Below are 23,542 nucleotides of genomic sequence, written 5' to 3' on the forward strand. Positions count from 1 at the left end.
AGGTTGCATCAGTGCTGTGGATGGAATGGAGGCTGTATCGTGTTTTGCATGCCGGATGGGAAAGACAAACACAATGGTCGTAGAACTGAAGGCTTCAAAATAGGTTTCTTGTGGAAAAAGCGAGAGGTGACTGTTCTGAGCCTCCTTGAATGAATCCCATTCACTGGCTTTGCTTTCTGGCTTGTGGATGCTGTACCGGGATGCTGGGGGGGGCGCGGGGGGGGGTAGGAGGATGGGGGGTGGGGATCCTGCGAACCTTGCATTTTGTGCTCCTTACAAGTAAGGGTGTGAAAATGTTTTCATTCTGGAAAGAATTTGCTTTTAAATGCGATGTAATGGATCAGTGGAGAGTATTCCGAAACCAAGCCCTTATACCAAATCACCCTAAACCCTGTCTTAACTGGGGAGATTGTTTTAAGCTTGTGGTTACTTACACCCAAGCTTTACTTTCTCCCCACACGGCAAATCCTTTTAAATTGAGGTCAGTATCTCACACTTTAAAAATGTACCGTGACCGTGTCTCCATCCCCAGAAAAGCCTCAATAAAAGTAACTATCCTTTTTATTGCAAAATCGGGCAACATAAGGATGTTGCATGTTATTTTGGCAATCACACTCCCTGGATTTTCTCTCTGGTGACAAAACAGACTTGGAAAGGAAGTAACAACCACAGTTTCTGCTTAAGTAATTTAAGTGGTGGCTGTGGTTGCTCTATTGTTTAGATGGATGTCAGTAAATGCTCTTACTGTACACCTACATCCAATTCTACCCTCAAAACACTATGCACATACACAAGAGTGTTCAGCTAATCCAAGGCTTCCCTCACTTGGGGTTTTGGATGCTTTCATTGCATCCTCAGCAAGCCTCTCTTTCCTGCCCTCCACCCCCACCCCAGAAATCAGAATTGACACTAAATGCAGAGTTGTTGGAGGGCAGGTGGCTATCAGCTCTCCCACAAGCCCTCGAGACTCTTTAATAATGTCAGGCACATTCCCGAGCAGCCTATTTTTATCCATCTCATCATCGCTTCCTTGTGATCACATTTTCAGACTTTGCAAAAAGAAGTCCATGATTACCCAGTGCTGTGAGACATTTTTTTAGGGCACGGGGAAGAGGCTTCCAATTTTACACGATTCGCTCATTTCATCCTGCGTGTGTCCTGCAGATGGTCAGGTGGTCTTCCTTGGATGATCTATTTCAAGTTGGTGGTCGAATTCAATGTCAGGTTACTGCTGAGAACAGAGGAACCCAAGGAGAGAACTGTGTCATTCATTCAGCGTTTGATGGAGTGTTCCCTCAGTTTTGCTAGATTCTAGTGAGGATGCAGGGTTGGACAGAACATGGCCTTTGCCTAGGCAGGAGAACTGTTGTTTATTGCTTTCTTGTAAATGTCAACTCGTATGTGGAATGAAAAGCAGGTCTAGGGTTCACTGAAAGAAATAATGGATACTAAGGCATTGAGCCTGGCCTTAGTGTCTGTCTGAGCATTGAGAGGTCAGAGGGCCCTTCCTTTCTCCTGTGTAAATTTTGGGGTGCTGATTGCACAAGAGGACACGAATCTTATCATTTCCTTCCCCAAATTTGGCTCCTTTCAGCATGTGGGAGGTGCTAGAAGCTGATGCTGTATGAGAACCATGGAGATCATTTGGAGGAAGCTCCTCCTACAAGATGGGAAGGGAATGTGCTTACATCAAGTTGGTTGTCCAGGGTGCAAGCAGCCGAGCCTTTGTTTCGTGTCTCATAGCATCAAAGAGGGGATGAAGCGACTTAGGGACATGAAGGCCTTTGACACTCCCTTCTGTTAGCTCAGTCACCATTTCCTGTTACCATACTCCATTTTTAGTCAAGGAGAGTTTTGTCATAGGTAAATTATTTGGATTCAGAGAACACGACAAGGCTCTTCAAAAAAAAAATTGTGCTAAATAATCTACAATAGCGTCAGCTTGGAGACTTTTTTTTAGAAATTTCTCCAGAAAATATGAGAATTAGGGGAAATAATTTAAAAAATAGCACCTGGGAAATGAGAACAATCTCAGGACATTTTAAAAGAAACACACACGGATGGTCATCCTGGGTCTAGTGCAGCTATCTAGCACACAGTAGGAACTTCAAGTAGAGTTGTAGGCATTTATAAGTTTTAGGGAGGCAGCACCATTTCTAACCAATAATAAGTGATCACCAGTGTAGAATGTGATTTATAGCAGGGAGCTTGACCTCTGACCTTGTTTTTTTCTGCTCCCTTCAGGAGAAAAATGTAGACTTCCAAGGTCAGACCAGACACATATAGTGATGATCGGGTCTTGCTAGAAGACAGCTGCATAGAAAACTGAACATTTCAGTTGTGAAGATCATGCTTTCTTTCAGTGTCTCTTTTCAGTTATCAAATCTAAAGTAATCCTAAGAGTCCCCAGCCTCCTAGCAACCAGGGAGCTCACAGGCCTGCCAAAGAGTTCACGGTTCCTCTTCCATATTCATTTCCTAGCAGTGCCTTCTGGGCAGGAGTGGGGGGAATCTTGCCTTTTGTTCAAACCAAGTTGAATATAAAATGTGCCCAGCATTCCAAGAAGAAAGGAGATTGGGTCAAATGGCTGTGGGACCACTCCACCTCATTCTTCCGGCACCAGATAGATATGGCGGCGTTAACTGAAGAGCGGAGTCAAACTCCCATGAGAAAGGGACTCTGTAATATCCGGAGCTGAACATTTGCAGCCACGACCGTGGGCCACTGTGAGATGATTGGAGGGCTTCAAGCGTTCTGTGGGCTAAGCCTTTAGAGTCTTCTCTGTTCTTGTGTGAGCATCCTTTGAGCCATTCATTCGCATGATGCCAAGCTGCTTTTGCTTTCCCCTTGGGCTGTACCAAGGGTGGCTATGCTTTATACCCCATGTGTAATGCTGGCCAAATTTTGGTGGGGAATCTCACACCGATCAAGACTACAAGTTAACTTTTCTAGTCTTCAGGCTCTACTGAGTATAACCATAAAAGACTTCACATGCTAATGAGAAAGCTGAGTGGTGGCAAGTTTTAGATCAATTCTTGTGTTTTGTAAGTGATGCCTTTAAGGAAGAAAGCCAACATTTTTCATTCTATGAACCCTAAGGAATCTGAAGAGAAAGGCAAAATAGAAACCTAAAACTGACACCCTCAAACATGTAGACTACTTTTGACTGATGGTGATCTAATGGTCTTAATTAAGCGAGGAGACGTGGCTGGCACATCACCCTATTAGTTTATTGGTTTTCATTTTACAGAATCTAGTCCTGGGCCCTTTAGTATGAGCCAGTTCCCCATGCTCTCATATTGCAGGACACCCGAAAGTGGACGCTAGACAGGCAGGTTCTAATCATGGCCTGCCCGAGCCAGCTGTGTCCCCTGCCAGTCAGATGGCCTCCCTCTGTCTATAATGAGTCCTTTGGCTCCATGCGTCCATTGTAGAGGCCTTGTAATGAGCAAGCTCATAATGAGCAAGCCCTAGACTTGTGAACTTAGCACCTGATGTTAGGAGAGCCCTTTGCCCTTCTCCATACACCGGAGCCATGGACTTCTCCATGCAGGAGCTGTGCTTGTGTTGGAACCCTGCTTCCTGCCGTCCTTAGGCCCTACGTTAAATGTGTGCCTCATTGTGACCAGGTGACGGGCTTTAATAGATAGCATCCTGTTTCTCCCCTGTTCTTCTTGGCTCTTCTCTTCCAACTGTTTTGATTTGCAGCTCCCGGCATTGACTGCTCTCATCAAACCAGTGGAGGGGAGGGATGGTCCACTCTGAGGCAAACGACTTCATTATTTCCCAAGGGGACACCGGCAGTTTACAAAGGCCACCTCCTCGCCTGGTATTTCAATATCTTCTACAGTCTTTGGGAAATTTTTTATTTGGAAAAAGAAAAAGAAAAGAAAAAAGAAAAAAAAAGAGAGTATGCTGTGTAAAACTTTAGAATATTTATAACTCCTGGGCATTTGAGGCCTTAAATTCCCTGTACCCCCAGAGATTTGGAGTAGATTAGACGAGGGTGCATTCTTTGGTACAAACTTGTTTATGCTGAATGCAGGACTTGAGAGTATAATCTGGTCAGGTTCTTGCTATTGGGATAGCGCACAAACTTTGGAGTTTAGGGTAGCCTTCGTTACTCAGCCTCAAAACTGTGTGATGTCTTGGCTGTCGAGGTTTCTTGTGTTAGTGAGAACAGAGCCTAGTCAAGTCTGAATTTACTTTGGCCACATTTACACCAGAATAAAATGACACGGCTTTTTTTTTTTTAAAGGATGTAATAAACTTTTCCCTAAGTAGTAAATCCCCAAACTATTTTTATGTAATGCTGGAATGTGTAACCAGCTGGCCAGAAAATCCTATTGATTTCTCCTCCTTAAATATTTTAAATGGATCTCTGTTTCCCAGCTCTTTAGATCTCCTGCTCTATTATTGACCAAAAGGACCAGCTTTCCAGGTCAATCCATTTTCCCTGGGGCCCCAGAAGGTTTTTATTTTTGTTATTTCATTTTTCACCTGGCCCAAAGCAAAACTGGAGAAGTCGCTTCTCTTTTTAATGCCTCTCATGCACGTGGGTGGAGTTGTGTGTGGACTGTGGGCTCTAGAAAGTCTTCACAGGCGTGACTTTCCCCACCATTTCAACATCTTTCTAAACCTCCTCCTTACCCTGTGCTCCTGATTCGGTCTGTGAACTCACACCTCAAGCCATTATGTATCTTTCAGACTTTCTGTAACATTGTTTAGAACGTTCAACACCCCCCCCCCCAATCTCTTCAGGTCTGACAGAGTTCTATCGCCACTTCCAGAGTCAATATGTCTAGCCTGACCCCTTCAATTTGAGATTAGATCTAATAGCTCTGATTGGCTTGAATTTTCAACCCTCCTGCCTCAGCCTCCACCAGGCTGAGGGTGCAGGTGCACCCCAATATGCCCAGCTATCCCCTTTCTTATTCTCTCCCTCCAGATCCTTTCTGTGACAGTTGTTTTATGCTTGTGTCACAACAGCTCTGCACTGTGCGGCCAGCTCACCCAGTCCCAAACTTTACCGGACAGCCAGCTGTTAACTGACAACACCTGTTTCCTTTCCATCCCTCTCGTGCCAGCATCTGTGAGCTTGGCGCACATCAGGGCTCAGATGTGTTTTAGATGAGTGACTTTTCTTAAGAGGAGGAAAGGAGGGATGTCTGGAAGTCTGGCTATGAATCATCCTCCTCTCATAACTGGGGAAGTTACTACAGTTAGAATTCTATAGACTATATGCTATTGTACCAAATGTGCTTATTATATACTAGACAATCTTAAGATCTTACCTCTGAGTCATCTCCTTCTATGGGGGAAAAATCCAACAAAGTGTTAGCTGTTTGCGAGTGAGCCTTTGGGAATCGGAAGTCGGAGTAAACAGTCAGGAGCCAAGGAGAGCAGTTAGTCTGGAATGGTGGAGGGTTCATAGAAGAGGAAGTTGCCAGTTAGCCCCTGGAGGGAGGACTTACTGGGGTCTTGAGAAGTAGCTAGGATTTCAGGAGATGGAGAAGGAGAAGGATTGGGGAAGGGTGGGGAGACAGTATTAGCCAGACACAAAGCTGTGTGGAGTTGGTCATGCTGTTAACTTTGGGATGTGAGAAACGACATAACCAGGCAAGGAAGGAGCCTGGAATTTGGGTGAATCCTGAGTTTATAAGGCAGGTAATGGATTTGTGACTTTTGGAGGGAGCTAGGCTTGGAGTGAAGATGGATAACATGTATGTCTAGTACTTCGGAGATCTGCAGGGAAGGAATCCATGTAGCGATTCTGCAATCGATGGTAAAAGGCTACCCTAGAACCACATTTCCCTACACCGGTATGCTACACTGTATCTTTTTGGGGGAAGGAGCCTTAACCATGTACAAATTGTTTTACACTGTTTTATTTGGGGCTGAGACGTTTATTCGGCACACGATTCTAGTGACTGTAAGGTCTGAATAAAATAATGTAGATGTCCTTGAGGGATTGCTCACTCCCCGCTCATTTCCCAGCCCTCCAGTACAGCTGGCCACATGTGGATGGGAGTGAAGTTGTGGTCTGGCCTTGCTGTATAACAGTTCATTGTAATGAGAACTGGTCCAGTTCCATCGGACCAGACTTCCTTCCTCCGAGTGGGCATCGATCCCCTCCGCAGAGCCGTATCCCTTTGTCTAGCTATCTAGCGACATCTGGCACATGGTGCTGCTGGGAAGGGGCACAGGCTCTCGGCATAGTCAAAATGATCTCACCTGGACTTCCCAGGGTTCCTTTCGACTTGACTCGCTTTTTAGTTAAGTGAATTAAAAAGAAAACACCTTTTGCTGTAAAATTACAGGTTTCCCTTGATAGTTATATTTTTTTCTAATCTTCATTAAAATGAGTCTATAACTCTTTCTGCTAAGAGCAGTTAGACCAGACAAGCATCTGAAAAGAGCTCATAGACCTGACTGACACTGGAACTGTGTACTTAAACCGGAACTTTAGACCAAGGAGGGAGGGATGGGAGGAAGACATAAGGAGGGTCTGTCAGACAGAGGAGCAGATCACTCTTTAGAACTAGTTGGTTTTAAGAAGTAAGAGAAAATAAAAGGCACTCTATACCTTGCTGGTGGGAATGTAAACCAGGGTAACCACTGTGGAAAAAGTTCATCAAAAATCCAGCAGTGGAACCCCAGGATCCAACTATACCACTTCTGAGAACATTCCTAGAGAACCCAAATCAGCATACCAGGGAGATATCTGATCATCTATCTCAGCGCAGCTCTGTCCTTAGTAGCCAAGTTGTAGAATGAACCTAGCTGTCTGGTGACATGTCTGGTAAAGAAGACAGGCTATGCACACTCGCAGTGGAAGTTTATTTAGCTGTAAAGAAAGAGGGGGCTTGAAGGAGGATGGGTGGAATTGGAGAACACCTCAATAAGAGAGATGCCAGGCCTAGAAAGGCACATATGTTTTTATTCATGTGTGGAGCCTAGATTGTGTACACACACACACACACACACACACACACACACACACACACACACACACAGCATAATAGAAGGATTATTTGGGATGGGGAACCAGCAAGAGGAGTCACAGGAGAGGGTAATGAACAAATGTGGTTAAAGGTACATGATATACTTGATTAAAACTGTCACAGAAAACCTCCATTGCTTTGTATAACAAATCTACACTAAGTTAAAAAGATGAATCGGGGTGTTGTTTCTGAAGAACATAGGGAACCATCAGGAAGCCGGGGAAAGTGGAACAGATGATGATTTCTATTTTGGAAGAACAGATGTGTTCTCAGAGCCAGGAGGTCCTTTAGGCACGCTTGTGCATAGCGGAGGTTAGAGGGCTGGAGGTCATCCATGCAGAGGAGCCTTGAGAACACCAGAATAGCCCAGCTTTTTTGTACTCTCTGGTCTGCTTTTCTAGGTGGCTTCAGTTATTTTTATTTCCGGCAGATGGAGGGTCAACTGGACTTCATGGACTGAGTTCTCCTTCGAGTTTCAAAACCCCGGGGACTCAGCGTTAGGACTGCTTGTAGGTTACTCCCCTGGACTTCAGAACCAAAGTCTGGTGCAATTCCTAGGTTTGCGTTATTGGTGTTTACATGGGATCGATAGTCCCTTTGTTGGCAGCAGGAGCATGCTTTGGTGTCTGTAGTGCAGGTTTGGGAAGAAGGAGAGCGACGCAAGTGACTGCACAAAAGATGGGACCAGCTATGTAAATAATGTATGCTTCAAACATCTGTCATATACCTATTCAGTGGAAAAATTATGGCTTAGGTAACTCACTTTCACAGTTAAAAAAAAAAATCTCCATTCATCTTTCTACTTTAATCCATGACGACTCCTCCAGGCCAAGTTTTCTCTTTTTGAAGATAAAAGAGAGATATTTGGCAGATGCCTGCAGGCATTCGGGGCAGAGGACGGATGCCTGGCCTCATCCTTCTGATGGCCACAGTTTCCCAGGGTGGGACTGTCTGGCAATTAACATCCTACCTCAGCCTTGCTGCACGTTTCAGTCTGGTCTCTTCCTCTCAGGGAGCCAAAGGCATCTCCACTGCTTCTCGTGCACCCACCTTTTGCTTCGAAATGATTTCCACAGTAGGTGAACTGATGCCCATTGTGGTGATTGAGATGCGTCTGCCATTTTTGTTTCTTCACATTTGGGCATCAATTTTAGCTCTGCTATAGCCCCCAACGGTTATGTGTTTGACAAAGTCTTCCAAAATACCTATTCAAGCTCCAGCCTCTGGTGCCCGAGAATATGACGGTATCTGGAGATGAGGTGTGGATGTAGTCTTGCTGACGTGCTGTGTAGGGTGGGCTCTGCATCCAATATGTAAATAGAAGAAAAGAGTTCCAGGGGAGGGGGACATCATGTGACTCTAGGGGCAGACGTGGGAGTATTCATCAGCCAAGTGGTTGCTAGCCACCATCAGAAGCCAGAAAGAGGCCCAGATATATTCTTCTTGAAAGGAACTAGCTTTACCTATGTCTGTAATTCAACTTTAGGACTCAGAGTCCTTTTCGCTTGCTCTGTTCTAGTTTTCGTTGCTTATTACGGGGGCGTTAGGACACAAATCTTTTCACCATTGGGTCATTGGTGGGAGGCAGAGTCTGCCTTCTCTATGGAGATGCTCAATGGCTGCATGATTTCCCTCCCTTCCCCTCCCCTCTCCTTCCTTATCCTTCCTCCCCTTCCCTCCTCTCCTCTCTTGTCCCCTCCCATCTCCTTCTTTATCCTTCCTTCCCCTCCCCTCCCCTTCTCTTTTTTTTCCCAGTTGCACACACCTTTTCCCTTCTTGACTTTGAACCTTGCTCTGCTGGGACAACTGGTGGGCCCATGAGATGAAGTCTTTAGGCTTTCAGTAGGGTAGCAATTCCAAGGTAGTGGTGGCCCTTAGTAGTTTGTGTCCCTATGGCTGTGCTGGTAGTGCCAGCTGCTCTTTTGTGATTGCTAATGGGGACCTTTTCCTTCGTAAAATGTCTCTGTCTTCAGCGTTCCAAGCCCTACCTTTCCCATCATGCCTGATCACCTATGAGTCACTAATGTACTTGAACAGGTTGCTTTTCTGAGAGGCTGTCTGTGAGTTAGGGCTGAGAGACAGGCCCTGAGAGCCTGGCTTCACCGTCCAGCTTTTCTACCACTCTGTGAGGAAGCAGACATGTTAGCTGTTTTCCTAGGAGCTCAGTTTCCTGTCTTGAAAAACAGGAATCATAATGGTAGCTGCTCATCAGGCATTGGGTGAATTGTGTGAACTCATTCATATGCATAAAGCCTTAGGACCAGCCTGATTCCTTAAAGGTGTGGAACCTCTATTGCTTATTATTAGTGTTTCTTAAAGAGCCCATGCTGACCTGTGTTACTTGTAACTGAGGATCCCATCCAGTTAAGAGTTGGGGCAGTAGCATCAGTAGTTGTCACTTTAAACTCTAAGGATTGATCTAAAAAAAAAAAAAGGATTACATAGAAACTATACAACAAATAAAATTTTGGTTCTCACTTTGCAACAATGTTGCTTTCATTTTTGAAAAGTTTCCACTCTTATCTGTCTGTTGATAGCCCCTCTTGCTTCACACGTGGCTTCCTTTTGGTGTTTTGGTCTATTCTAGAGCAGTGGTTCTCAACCTGTAGGTTGAGATTGCTCTGGGGATTAAAGGACCCTGCCATGGGAGTTGCATATCAGATATCCTGCAGATCGGATATTTACATTTTATAACAGTAGCAAATTATGATTCTGGGAGTGGCAACCAAAATAATTTTATGGTTAGGGATCATCTCAACATAAGGAACTGGATTAAAGTGTTGCATGGTTAGGAAGGTTGAGAACCACTGTCCTCAACCTGAAGTACTGATTTCTGTTCTCATAGTATCTTTGTACATCTATGTGAGCATTAAATATTGGTCATTATTTTCCCATGTGACCCCTCTATTTTAGGTCTGGGAACGTAGTAGCTAATTTGCATGGATAAGTAGGACACACCGTCTTGCTCAGATTCCTGGTAGTAACAGTATGGATTTGGAAGTCCAGTTCTGTCTTTAACCTGAGGCACAGTTAGCACCCAGGAGTGATATGAAGACCTCGTTGTGTAATTGTGGCTATTTGTCACCTTGCTGCAGTCTCTGAGTCTAAAGGGCAAACAGGGAAGAAGGAGCTATCTCTATGGTTACGAGGCTGAACTGGTAGAGCCTCTGAGGAAACAGCAAGTAAGCGAGCAAGCAGACAAACAAACCAATCCAATATAGATCTTTTGGCAATGTTGTAAGCAGACTCACTTTTTTGACTCCACCAACTATCTAAAAAGGAAACATCCTTCCAGATCAGATGCTCACGTTTGTGATTGTAACAGTAAACCAGGGAACTCATCTGAACTTTCATTTCAAATTGGTTTTCAAATATTTGAAAGAAGCATTTGGACACATTTCTCTCCTGTTTATCAACACGTTCTTTATAGTGCAGACAAAGGACATATGTTGATAAACTTGAAAAAAAACCTTTTAAAAGTCTGCTGGAGAAAGTGAATGATGGAAGCTTAAGTAGAAGAGGAAAGATGATAAAAATTGTGTGGAGTTTCCCACTTTTGTGGACACAGAACTTTGCACAGCAGCCGAACACCGTGAGTTAAGGCTCCGAAATTTGCAAAACTGGAGATACAGCCCAGTGGTTAGAGCACTTGTTGTACCAGTATGAGGACCAGATTTGGATCCTCAGAATAAGTGCCAGGTGAGTATGGTGGCCTGACTGTAGTTCCAGCAGTGCAAGGAAAAGCAGTTGAGCCCTGAGCAAGCTGGCTTTTGAGATTAGTTGTATCTGCAAGCTCTGGGTTTGATTTAGAGACTCTGCCTCCATGAATAATACAAAAACACAGTGAAGGAAGCCTCTTGATGTCAGCTTCGGGCCCCTGTATGTACATTCACACACGCACACACATGTGCGTGCACACACACCAAGAGAGATAGAAGAAAAAGGAAGGTCAAACAGTTGCATAGGGTGCCCTAGCCTCCACTTACTGGCTGAGTAGTACTGGCAATTTATATATTCAGATTACCTTTTTTTTTTTATCTATAAAGTGAGAATAAAGTGGTATCTAAGTCAGTTTCTATGTAGATTAAAGGAGCCGACGCTTGGAAGAGGGCTGGTAGGGTACCTCGTGCAGGGTAAGGTCTGCTGTTGGATCATCTTTAGGGACGTAGCTATGTGGACACAGGTATTCCTTGGTGCTTCACAACTGAAAGTGCAAGAGGGTGCCAGCAGCCAACGTGTCCAAGGTCAGACCAAGGTCAGGGGTCTATTTAAGTCAGATTCTTAGCTTCTTACACAGTATTCATTTAATCAGAAATCAAATATTCCATTTCTCATTGATTTTGATATGTGATCTAAGGAAGCCCACCGAATTAGTCATTTATCTAAGTAGGCTCCTTGTTCTCAGATTTCCAACTTAGAAAAAAAAAAGATCAAGAATCACTATGAAGTCAACAGTCCTGTGAAATATGAATCCAAAGGAACTCGACTTCACTTAGAAATCATCTAGTCATATGCGGTTTAACCCGAGATGCTTATTTTGACTTTTCACTAGAAGGTAAATGCAAAAAATCGCCTCTGGAGGTGGGAGCTGGGCTGTGTCTGTGCATTTCCATATGGAACAAAAATGGGTCTCACCTAAGCTCACTCTGAAAAAGGAAACAAAGGTATCATTTCCAAGGTTAACTTGGAGGGAAAGCCTAGTGGTATCCCTCCTTTGAACCAAGTGCATTTTCTCAGTTTTGCTGGGTCTTAAAAAGTAGGGACGGTTCTGTAGATCTGGGAGTGTATGGCACAATTTGGGCCCTGCTTTCCCTGATGAATCTCTGCCATTTTCCCACAGACGTAAGTTCATAGCCCGATTTGGAACTCTGACCTGGCACTTGAGCGAGAGACGGAAAGCGCTTGCCATCCAGATTAGCTTTCAAAGCTTCATGGGAATCCCACCCAGCTAAGGGTCTGGGAGCTCAGAACTTAGACACCTATGTGGTTGCATCCACCTGAGTCATTCATGGTCACTTTGAGTACATCATCTGGTCAGGTCCCCAGTGGTCCTGTCCTTCGATCCCAGGGGGAATGGTATAAAGATAGTCTGAAGGTGGAAGTAATCTACTTCCTGTGCTCCTGACTAAGCAGTTAAACTTCAAAAGCTGCCGATGTGTGAGAGCAGGCAAGGTGTAGGCTTTGCCAGGAAAGGCTTAGTTTCTTTAGAATACAGACTACATTCCATGTGTTGGTACTCCCTCTTCTGTCTCTCTGTCTCTGTCTCTGTTTCCTTCCCCTCTCCCCCTGTGTGTGTGCGTTCGTGTGTGTGTGTGTGTGTGTGAGAGAGAGAGAGAGAGAGAGAGAGAGAGACAGAGACAGAGACAGAGACAGAGACAGAGACAGAGAGAGAGAGACTTACTCACGGGGAGAAGTCAGAGCCTTCTTGAGATGCTAAGTTATTTTTTTTCTTATTGTTTGGTCAAATACCTGACAAGAAGCACCTTAAGGGAAGAAGGGTTACTTTGGTTCACAGTTGGAGGGATACAGTCCTTCATGGCGGTGGGCAAGGCTTGGCAGGGGTGTACAGCAGCTGGTGGTTTTGCTTCAGTAACCCAAAGGTAGAGGAAGACAGGAAGTGAGGCCAGCCATAAAACATCAAGGCCTACTTCCAGTGACCTACTTCCTTCAGTAAGAACTCACCAAACAAGGCCTCAGCTGGGGACCAGGTATTAAAACACATGAACCTACATATGGGGAACATTTCCGTCCAAACTATGACAGATGCTGTTAAGTAGTACATGGCCTCCAACCTTATGGACAAAACAACATGGCTGCCCACCCAACTCAGCCACACATGCGGCCACATAGGCATTGGTCCTTTGACTACATCTGATGCTGTTGGCTTATCAGAGATGCGACTAACAGCCGTGAAGTGTCTTGGAGGCAGGTTGTTGAGAGACAGATTCTTGGAAGCTATAGCTAGTCTTGGGGTCAGAAGGCTTCCTCTGGTTTGCTTCAGCCTGACTACGTCATCCCTTATAAAACAACAGAGCTCCTGCAATTGAGGTGTCCAGACAGACTCCTCATGTTTTATTCACATTGCTCCCAAGTCAGTGACCTACTTTTCATTGGTACCCCATCTACAGCGTGTGTCTACTAGTCAGTGTAAAGCCACTACCTCACTGAGGCCTCCACCAAGCATGGCATCCACCAGTGAATGTTTTCAGTGGGACCAATGGTAGGCCTTGTACATTTGCACGCAGCGTGCTGATTCTCAAGCATGCCCACAGCACCTTTAGTCATGAATGATCAGCCAAGACCTTACGTTTTAACAACACTAAAATTAACTTTGAGAATTACCTGTGTGCTTTGTTTGGTGTCTGCATACGTCCACATATGTGTAGGTGTTCTCCCTCCTCCCTGGGCATGTATGTGCAGTCAGTTGGTATGAAGTGTCTTCCTTTATTATCCTCTGTCATAGTAAAATAAGATTAATTTACATATTTTTGTATATGTGTGCGTGCACGCACATGAATGTGTGTATTGCACATGTGCACGTGGGTGCCCTTGGAAACCAGAAGGGAGTGTCAGAGGCTCTGGGCCTGGAGTTACATGCAGGAGGTTCTGAGCTAGCTGATGTGTGGTGGGACTGAATTTCACTCTTCTGTAAGAGCACTAAGTGATCCTAACTCTGAGTCATCTCTCTAGCCCCACCAGCGTATCTTTGGAGACAAGGCCTCTAATTGCATCTGGAGCCTACCTTTTGGATGAGCCCCTGGGGTACCTCTGTCTCCACCCTATCCCAGCAATGGAGCCATAAGCCTGAGCTATCCTCCGTGGGTTCTGGGGATTCAAACTCTGGTCTTCTTATTTCCTCTACATATACTTTGCTCCAACGGCCATCTTCCCAGTCTGGAGTTAAGTTTTTATTTTATTTTAAGTAGAATCTTTTTATTCTCTAAGCGTTTTTCCTTGTACTTCCTGCAAAGGGGTGAAATGGGGTGGATTCTATTCAAGAAGCCTATGTTGAACGGAGAGGAACAAATTTCAAGGTTGTTCTGTACCCGTCTTAATGAGTTTTAACTTGAATAATTATGTATGTTACTTGAGACTGACCTTTCTGCAGCGCACAGGAGTTCTGTGGATGTCTTGCCTCCTCTTTGGAGTAGTAGATCCTAGACAGAGCTGTCAGGGGTGGAGTGGGGAGCTGCTTTTGCCCTTCCCCTTCTTATCACCCACCCAGAGTGGGGTTCTTCACACCCTCGTGAGCGCTTCTGATGCTTTAATTGGCCTGATGTTTGATAGCTGTCAATCACGAGGGATAGCCCTGATTCTTAGGGGAGATCAGCCTCGACTTTGCACAAGTCCTAGGTCCTAACTCGTTTAGCACAAAGGTGCCTGACAGCCACATGTGCAACCTTGACTGAAAGAATTCCTATGTAAATGTATGCGCTGGTGTAAACTCATAATCCTCTTCATTTGCATATATATGTATATATGTATATATACACATACATATATACATACACACACACACACACACACACACACACACATATATATATATATATTCTTTCACTAAGTTTGAAGCTAAGCTTGGTGGCCATCACCCACCCACCCATGATCCTCCTGTCTCCGCTCCTCTCCTGGGTGCTGGGGATTTAAACTCAGGAAGGTTCCCCTGCATGTACAGCTAGTGTCCTTAGCTTCTGAGCCATCTTCTGAGGCTGGGCAACACATTTTCTTTCACTTTCTTATTTTTCCCTGTACTCTCCTTGAGTCCTTTGGCTGTGAAAACAACGAAGAGCAAGGTTGAGTGTAGTCTTAACATCTGCCACGTGTTTTTGGAAGCATTGCGACTGAACATACTCTGGAGATTACAACAGGCCAAATCACGAAGGGAGCTGACAGGACCCGATGCTGTAATTCAAGATGACGTTATCAGGCAGAGAAGACCTTGCGTAGGCCTGTAGGTGTAAGATAAGATTAAATCCAACATAATCAAGAAGTTAATAAAATAGGGATCTGGGTGAATCCTAGATGATAGGGGATGATAAAGTTATAGATGGCTAGCAGTGGATAAATGAATGATGTCTTTGCCAATCAGTTAACTGGCTTAGAATATATTACACTAAATATGCATTATAAAACCTCCACTTTGGGTGGGTATGGGCAGGGCCTGTGACTCCTTGTAGGAGAGTGATTCCATCAAAAAAAAAATACTCTTCTCAGTTCCAAGTTCCCCGAGTTTCTCAGCAATGGGAGGATGAGTTCTGTTCCCTTGGTAACGGGGTGAATGCCAACAGGGTGGTGAGAGGATAGTCTTTATTTAGTTTTTCTACTGGTGCAAACTTCTGCAAAACCAAGAACCTATAGGATCCCCAAACTATATCACACTGAAAAAAATCCAAATACCGAAAATCCCCAGTGTTCTAGCACAAGGTTTTAATCATATATTTTCTAAAAATTCCTCAAATTTCAAGAAAAAGTAATTGAAATTATTTATTTCTACTACTCACATTTAAGTTCTCTATAAACAAAAGAATATTGGAGAAATAAAGTGCAAAGTTTACTAGGAAAATGTGATCTGTGGTGTTTGTAAAGTTTAAGCTTTAAGGTCAAGGGGGTCACTGTGTAAAAAGGTCAAGTTCACTCGTGTTCCATTTCTCAAGAGTAGAATCTAAAATTATCTTCGTGTTTCTTCTTTGAACTTTGCATTATCATTTTATGTCTAATCATTTGCTGGGGCAACTTTGATTAGTAATTTGTATCTTCCTTTTTAAAAAAAGGTTTGGGGCAAGAGAGATGGCTCAGAGGTTAAGAGGTCCTGAGTTCAATTCCAAGCAACCACATGGTGGCTCACAACCATCTGTGATGGGATCTGATGCCCTCTTCTGGTGTGTCTGAAGACAGCTACAGTGCACTCATATACATTAAATAAATAATATTAACAAAAAGATTTTTTTTAAAAAAGGAGGATTGGGGATCTACAAGCCTCAGCCAGGTAAGGTGGGATGAGGACATTCAGTAATATGTGGGACACCTGGTGTTTGAATTGGGAGACTTACTTCAAAAAAATAATATTTTTGTGTACACTTGGAACATTCCATGCATTTATACAATGCATTTTGGTTATATCCACCCATCACTTCCCACCTCCAACTTCCCCTGTGAGCAGGAAGACTCTGTAAGGTCCCCGTGCCCTATTCTTTTGGAAAAAAAGATAGTTTGTTTCTAAAGTAAAAATATAATTGATTCTGTAAACCTAGTTTAAGTTTTTACTTTATCTACATTGGTGTTTTGCCTGTATGATGTGTCTGTCTGTGTGTGGGGATCAGACCGCTGGAACTGGAGTTAAGGGCAGGTGTGACCTGTCATGTGTGTCCCAGGAACTGAACCCAGGTCGCCTAGAAATGCTTTATAAGTCATCCCCCAAGTCCCCTGTAAACTATTGTAAAGCATGCTTTAAACAATAATTTCCCATTTTCTTCCTCCCGGTCCCTAACAACTGCTATTCTGTCTTTGTGAATTTCTGGATACCTCGCAGAAGCACTTCTATGTGGAGTCATGTAGTATTCATTTGTGACTGGTTTGTGTCACTTCACGTCATATCCTGAAAGTCCAATGATGCTGTACCTCCTCAGATTTCTTTCTCTTTTCTCAGGATAAATAATAATCTATTCTACTGTGGGTGCACACAACATTCATCTTCCAGTGAACATTTTGACTTAGATACTTTTATTAAGGAAGTATTGTATTGAGAACTTGCTTTTAATTTTTTTAAATCCCTTAGAACTCTTGACCTTTGTGAGGTATCACCAAATTTCTCGCAGCTGTGGTGTTGTTTTACATCCTAGATTTCAACACCACTGTACCTCATATTCTCTAGATGTGATGGGTGTGTAGTTTCAACAACCTACCTTAAGAATGCATATTTGGGGTCTGGAGAGATGGCTCAGTGGTTAAGAGCACTGACTGCTCTTCCAGAGGTCCTGAGTTCAAATCCCAGCAACCACATGGTGACTCACAACCATCAGTAATGGGATCTGATGCCCTTCTGGAGTGTCTGAAGACAGCTACAGTGTACTCATATATAATAAATAAATAAATCTTTAAAAAAAAGAATGTATATTTGGACTGGGGCTCAGTGGAAGGTTAAACTCTTGCCCTATAAATCTGAGAATCTCAGTTAAGATTCCCAGAACCCACACAAGGAGGGATGAGGTAGGGCAAGTGTTTGTAATTCTATGACTCCTGTGGTGACATGGGGGCACAGAAGCAGACGTCTCGCAGGCCTGGTGTGCTTGATGGTGAAACCCTATTTCAATCAAGTTGGAAGGCAAGGACTGATTTGCAAGGTTGACCTCTGACCTCCTCACAGATGCTGTGCAATTCAGGCACTTACACACACACACACACACACACACACACACACACACACACACACACGCGCTCTCTCTCTCTCTCTCTCTCTCTCTCTCCCCCCACATATTCACACACACACACTCACATCCTCCCACATTCATACACACTCACACACAAACATGCACACACGAAGAGGCATCAGCAGTTTCACAGAGTTTTATTTGATCACTGTTTCCTTAACTTTTCTTTTAAACACGAAAGGTGTATTTAAATATGGGTATTGTTTTAGTTAGGCCTTTACTGCTTTGAAGAGACACCATGACCAAAGTAACATAAAGAAAAAAACCATTTCACTGGAGCTGGCTTACGGTTTCAGAGGTTCAGTCCATATCATCGTGGTGGAAAGCGTGAGGGTGCGGAGGCAGACACAGTGCTGGAAGGGCTGAGAGTTCTGTATCTCGATCCACAGGTCGCAGAGGGAGACTGTGTGCCACAGTAGGTGTAGCTTGAGCATAAGAGACCTCAAAGCCTGCCTACACAGTGACACACTTCCTGCAACAAGGCCACTCCTCCTAATAGTGCCACTCCCTGTGAGCGAAGCACATTCAAATACATGAGTCTATGGGGGGCCCTACTTATCCAAACCACCATAGACATGATTAACTTCTAATCATTTAACTTTGATCCCCATTTTCAGTGCACACCGTGAGAGGGTGTTGTAATGTAAGGATATGAAGCCCTGTGCCTTTGCCTGCAAGTTGCTTGAAATATATTTAAGATCATAGAGTGCACTGCAGAAAACAGGACGCTTCACTCTGCAGAGTCCCAAAGCCTCACCTAGGGCCTTAAGGAGGTGTGGTGTGACACCCTTAGGCTCTGTTCGGCAGCACCGATTCGTCACTGTCCTTGCCTTCTAGCTCCACGCAGCAGGAAATCGCTGTGGCAGGAACATTCTGTGTAGACTGCAGTTCCTAGACACCATCTGGGGACCGGCGTCGGCTTGGTTCCTTCTGCAGAGTCATCCAGGGAGCTTGTTAAGCAGCCGCACATCTTGGCCTCATTCTCGAAGTGTTTGTAGGTTTGGGATGAGGCCCAGAACTTTATGTTTTAAAACACTCTCTAGGTAATTTTGGGTCTGGGAGCCACTGATTTGCCATTGTCTCAGACTGTGGGCTTCCTAGTGTCTTTGTTTAGTACTTTACTGTCCGGAATCAATGCCTGCAGGGGAAGACCTTGACGTTTCGGTTCCTCCAGAGGGTTAACATCTCTACTTAGATTCTGGAAGCCCACAACTTCCTGGAGACTCATGGGAAACAACTGCAGGGCTGTGGGTGAGAGTGAGGAAGGGTTAGGAGTGTGTGATGTCATAGGCTGTAGCGCTCAGCAGAACTAGAGACGAGGAGACGAGGAGGGGCGCAGAGCACTCTGAGGCAGCATCATAGGCTCACTGGAGTCATCTCTGCAAGGTAAGGGCTGTAGAAGTTGGGGTGAAGAGAGGCAGGAGACAGGAGGGTTCACAGCGAGCAGTCTGTCCCTCTGGAAACTAGCTAGGTGTGGTGAGAGATGAAAGTCACAAGGGAGGAGAGGCCAGAATGGAGAAGGACCTGATATTTTAAGCCGGGAGCTGTAATTTTGTTCTAAGTATAAAATGTCACCCAAGAGTTTTAAGTAGGGGTGTAGTGTGCTGGGATTTGCAATTACAGAAAGGTAACCCTGGCGCAGGCAGATCTAGGTCAAGTAGCCAAGAGGAAGAAACTGATGGGCAGAGAATGGGTGTGGGGCAGTCCGTGCCATGCCCAGTGTGTCAGAAGCACAAAATGTCTGTCCAGTGGGAGAGTTGGAAGAGGAGAGAGGAGAAGGTGTTAAGGTCACTGTGAAGACACTTGTCAGCTGAGGGAGGGTGTGTGTGTGTGTGTGTGTGTTAAGTTTTAGTGGCAACCAACTTGCATGACTTAGGAGTTTTTATAAAACTCTCAAGACGGACAGAAACAGGGATGTGACGTGTTGGTGCAATGCTTGTCTAGCACACACGGTGCCCGGAAGGCAACGGTATGAAAGCAGACATTTGATATGTAGCTGGATCGAGAGAATGTGGATGTTCCCTTCTCCTCAAACACGTGGCCTGCAGATGAAGCCGTTGGGACTTTATCTTTGGACGTTTGTTCTTGGTAGATGAATATCATCAAGGTGCCGTGTGTGAGGAGGTGACCCATTGGTTCTGCCTCATTTTCTAGAAAGTTCTGGGTATGTTATTCTGAATACCCAGAAAGGGGATCTAACTTAGATCTACATAAGGTGAAAAATCTCCAACCAACTCACCCCGAATTTACTTCTAGTGCTGCCTTAAGAATAATTTGAATCAGATTTTGTCATCATTAAGGGTTATTTCCTTAGGACAGTCAGGACTTCTTGCTAGCTGTAGTCAAGAAAATTGATCGTTGAATTAAGCCGTTGTCAGGCGTGACTTGCTGTATATATAAAATGTTTCACTGACAGTGTAATTCATCTAACTTGGACTGAACCACACTAATTTGAGATAATTGGGAGGAAGACCTGTCTAAGGAAGTGAAAGATTTAAATGTTATGGAATATTTAATGAAAGGAAGCCATTCCTTTTATGTCCTTAGGATATGTAACGAATGGATAAATTATTTATAATTAGCATATCAATTGTTGCCATGGTGGAAGTTCCTTCGCATTTGAAAACAGGCTATTTTTTTCCATCCTCAATAGTAGATACAGGCCTGTCCAATCTTATAAACACTGCTTAATTGCACTAACCAAAGGAAGAGTGACTGTCGTCCTGGCCCTCTCCTGTAATCCCTAAACTCACAGCTGATAGGCTGCATATGATGACTCTTTGCTATATGGAGGAATCAGGTCATTCTCCTTAAAGACAGGGCTATGATATTTTTGTACCCTACCATCTGTGTGAAAACACATGCGCTTCTGAAGCTTAAGAGGAAACGATACCTACGTAAATATTCAAGATAAACAGGCAAAATATTCAACGTAAATTACAAAGTAAAAATTGAAACGAGAAAAAATTCTCAAGACAGGGTGGAGGACATGGGTGTATTCGTAGAATGCTTGTCTAGCATACACAATGCCCTGGTTTGACCCCCGGCATCATATAAAACCTGCAAGGTGGCACATACTGAGGAGGGGAGGCAGGAACATCCAGAGTTTAAGGCTGTCCTCAGCAATGTGCTGAAGGCCAGGCTGTCTACAGGAGACCTTGCTTCAAAAACAAACAATAAAACCCTCAAGGTAAATAATAATTAAAGGGATCTGTCAACACAAACACCCTAAATGATCAATATGTTTCTGAGATAACTCATAAATGCTCCCCCCCATGGGGGGTTATTTTAGAATTTGTGGTAATGGTGCCTTCCATGTCCTGAGGGTCGAGTTTTTAAACTAGATTCCCTAAGAGATGTAAAGGTCGGAAACTGGGATGGGAATGAAAGAAAGATCAGCTGACTGTGGGCGCCGTGGAAGAAAGGGCTGACGTCCCGGAGGCAGCGGAAGCCAGGAGAATCCAAACAGTGCATTCCGAAGAGCATCACTCATAGCTTGAGTTGCTTGGTCAGCCCTTTCGCTACAGATCCTCTGCACATGCGCAGACCTTTTCTGTTGGGTTTCTGCTAGCAGAGTCCACGCTGAGTCGTCACCCAGGGTTGGGAATTCGAGAGAAGGCTGCCAGAGGTCTCGGGGGTACATACAGGCTCTGCATATAGACACTTCTGTAGCCTGGCCCAGCCCTGGCTCCTCTGTGCCTCCGGCCCGTGTAAAGTGGGACATACACAGTACCTAATTCCTGAGAATGTTCGGATGGTTAAATGCCTTCCTAGATGTAGACCCCAAGACCATTAGCTGGTGTGCTGTTTATGCTTAGTCATAGTCAAAAGTTATTAATACGCTGATAATCTAAGGTTGGTAATGGAGGTTTTGGGTTTCTAAGAAGGGGCTGTTTGTTTCTGAGAACATTTTTTTTCCAGAGTTAGGACTTAACTGGCTGTAATTACAATGGCCCGTGACCTAGAGGAGGCATCTGAAAGATGGTTTAAAATAGATGGGCTATGCAGGGCAGACATGGGATTTTTCACTGCATGTGTTGCTGATCTGGAAGTAGCAATTAAGACTAATAGTTGTGAGGTTCCCAAGCAACGTTGTTTGATAGCAGGTAGGCGTGAGCGTGCATGTTGGTGAACCGCCCTAATTTATTGTCTTGTTTTGCCCTTTCTGAGATGGACGGTGGCATTAGATCTGTGAGGAGCTGCCATCAGTTGGCCCTCTCCTCTTCCTAGCTGCGCATAAGTGAGCAGAACTCAAGAGGGCCTGGGTTTCATCTAAAGATGAAGTCTCCTTGCTAGCGACTGATGTTCTGAGGACACTGGTGGGACTAGCAGAATAGCCAGGTTGTTCCGCAGACAGAACACAAGTGAAAATCCATTTCCAGGTTCTCGGGCGCCCATAGGGTATTAGAACAATCGCTTTATTGTGCAGTTTGCCGATTGGGTTTGCGGGCAGCTTTTTTTCTAATAGATTGGTTTTTAGCCGGGTCATCTGGAGTCTGGAGTGCGTGTTTCTGTCACTGAGGTTAGGAAGCGGGACAGATCTAGTGCTGGGACATTGCTGTGTCTTGTATTGTCTCCCAGTTCATCTCTCAGTCTTTACCAGTTTAGCTACCACATTCGTGTAGCTTCAATCACTGTCTTTACAGAGAGAAAATTAAATTGCTGGGAATCAAACCAAACAAAACCTGTACATGTGTGAAAAGGCACCTCAGTGTCTCCAGGAGTTTGTCTTGTCTAGATGCCTGAGGAATCCCCCTTCCTATTCTGACTTCAAAGGACAGTGGAACAATGGCAGCTTCGAGCCTCAAGGTTCAAGAATGGACTGGAAGCTTCAGGAAGGAGGTCTGGGATAAATGTAAAATCCTGCTGAGGAAGATTTTGATTCTGTGCCCCATCAACGTGGACACAGGCCAGTGAGTCGTTGGTGGCTGAGCCTGTCACTCAATGTGGCTCCCTGGACCTGTTCACGGGGTTTCTGAGGAAGGAGAAAATTTTCTTTGTCAAGTGGCTACTCTTTTGGAAAATGATCCCCAAAAAGCACTAACTTGTGCTGTTGGTCATAGGAACGAAGAGACAACGAGGAAATCTGACAAAATCAAAGTTTTTTGTCCAGATTGGAAAACGCTTTGATAATGTGAGAAGTACAACACCTGGTAACGGTTCTGGGGTCGCCACAGAACCCATTACCTTCCTGAATGTCCTTGGGTGAATATATCAATAAATTTCATATTCACAGACTTTAAAGATCTAAAATGATAACTCAAAAGTTTAGTTAGGAGGCAGTTCCACAATCCATAGAGCAGAAGTTGGCCAGGGTCTTGGGGTCTCTGCGCTGCCAACGGCCTATTGCCTTTGTGCTGTATACAGGGTGAGGCCCATACCCTCCAGAGCTGCTTGCAAAGTTAGTTCAGGGCAGTCGTTACGTCAAATGTAGTAGGCTCTTTTTTTGATTAGTCAGCCTTCCCTTGAATAATCAGAATCAGATTTCGGTAAATGTTTTGGGAACTCAGGGAATTGTGGTTATCTGTCTTTGGGATTTGGAAGGAATACACGTTCTCTCTTCACAGTGCGTAAAGCTTTGCGTGTTGGGTTGTTGTCATAGCTGAGTATTTTAGGGACTTAATTTATATCAATAGCCAATTAATTGTTGGGTACAATTCAAGCATTGGAAGGGAAACGGAGAAAGGGATTGGCATTTTGGTATGGATTCCGCCAGGTTCTTCTGAGTTGTCTATAAATTTTAAAATCAAATGAGCAAAGTGGCCCCTGCTAAGAATTCCTAACTCTTGGTCTCCGAAACTGCTGTCATACAACACCAATAAAAGGTCAAGGCAAAAATACAGAGAAAAACTAATTATGATCCAGGACCAATTAGGTCCATCTGTATACAGCAACACAACTCCTTTACCAGAGGGTGAACGAATACCACGGGAGAGGCGGTGGACGGATGATAACAGACGAGGGACCGAGAATGCTGTGAGACTGCGTCTCCTAAATGACAGGGAATCCTCACTTACGACACCACATCCATGTGATCAGTTTAGGATCACACAATAGACCTGTAACCAAGGAAGGGAGAAATCTCATAATGCCCCACCCCTACACAAACAA

General features: G+C 44.4%; 1 protein-coding gene across 5 annotated transcripts in view; it reads left to right on the top strand.

Moving 5' to 3' along the window:
• Stox2 (storkhead box 2) overlaps window positions 1-23,542 on the top strand; it is a 239,055-nt gene that overhangs the window by 128,445 nt on the left and 87,068 nt on the right. The window contains exon 1 of one of the 5 annotated variants that reach the window (XM_039094522.2): window positions 247-18,817. The exons of the other annotated variants lie outside the window; for them this stretch is intronic. The gene's annotated coding sequence lies outside the window, so the exon portion shown is untranslated. Of the gene's footprint in view, window positions 1-246; window positions 18,818-23,542 lie in introns of those variants that run through there. 5 annotated transcript variants of the gene reach the window in all.

The sequence above is a fragment of the Rattus norvegicus genome, chromosome 16, assembly GCF_036323735.1.
Source record: "Rattus norvegicus strain BN/NHsdMcwi chromosome 16, GRCr8, whole genome shotgun sequence".
NCBI classification, from domain to species: domain Eukaryota; kingdom Metazoa; phylum Chordata; class Mammalia; order Rodentia; family Muridae; genus Rattus; species Rattus norvegicus.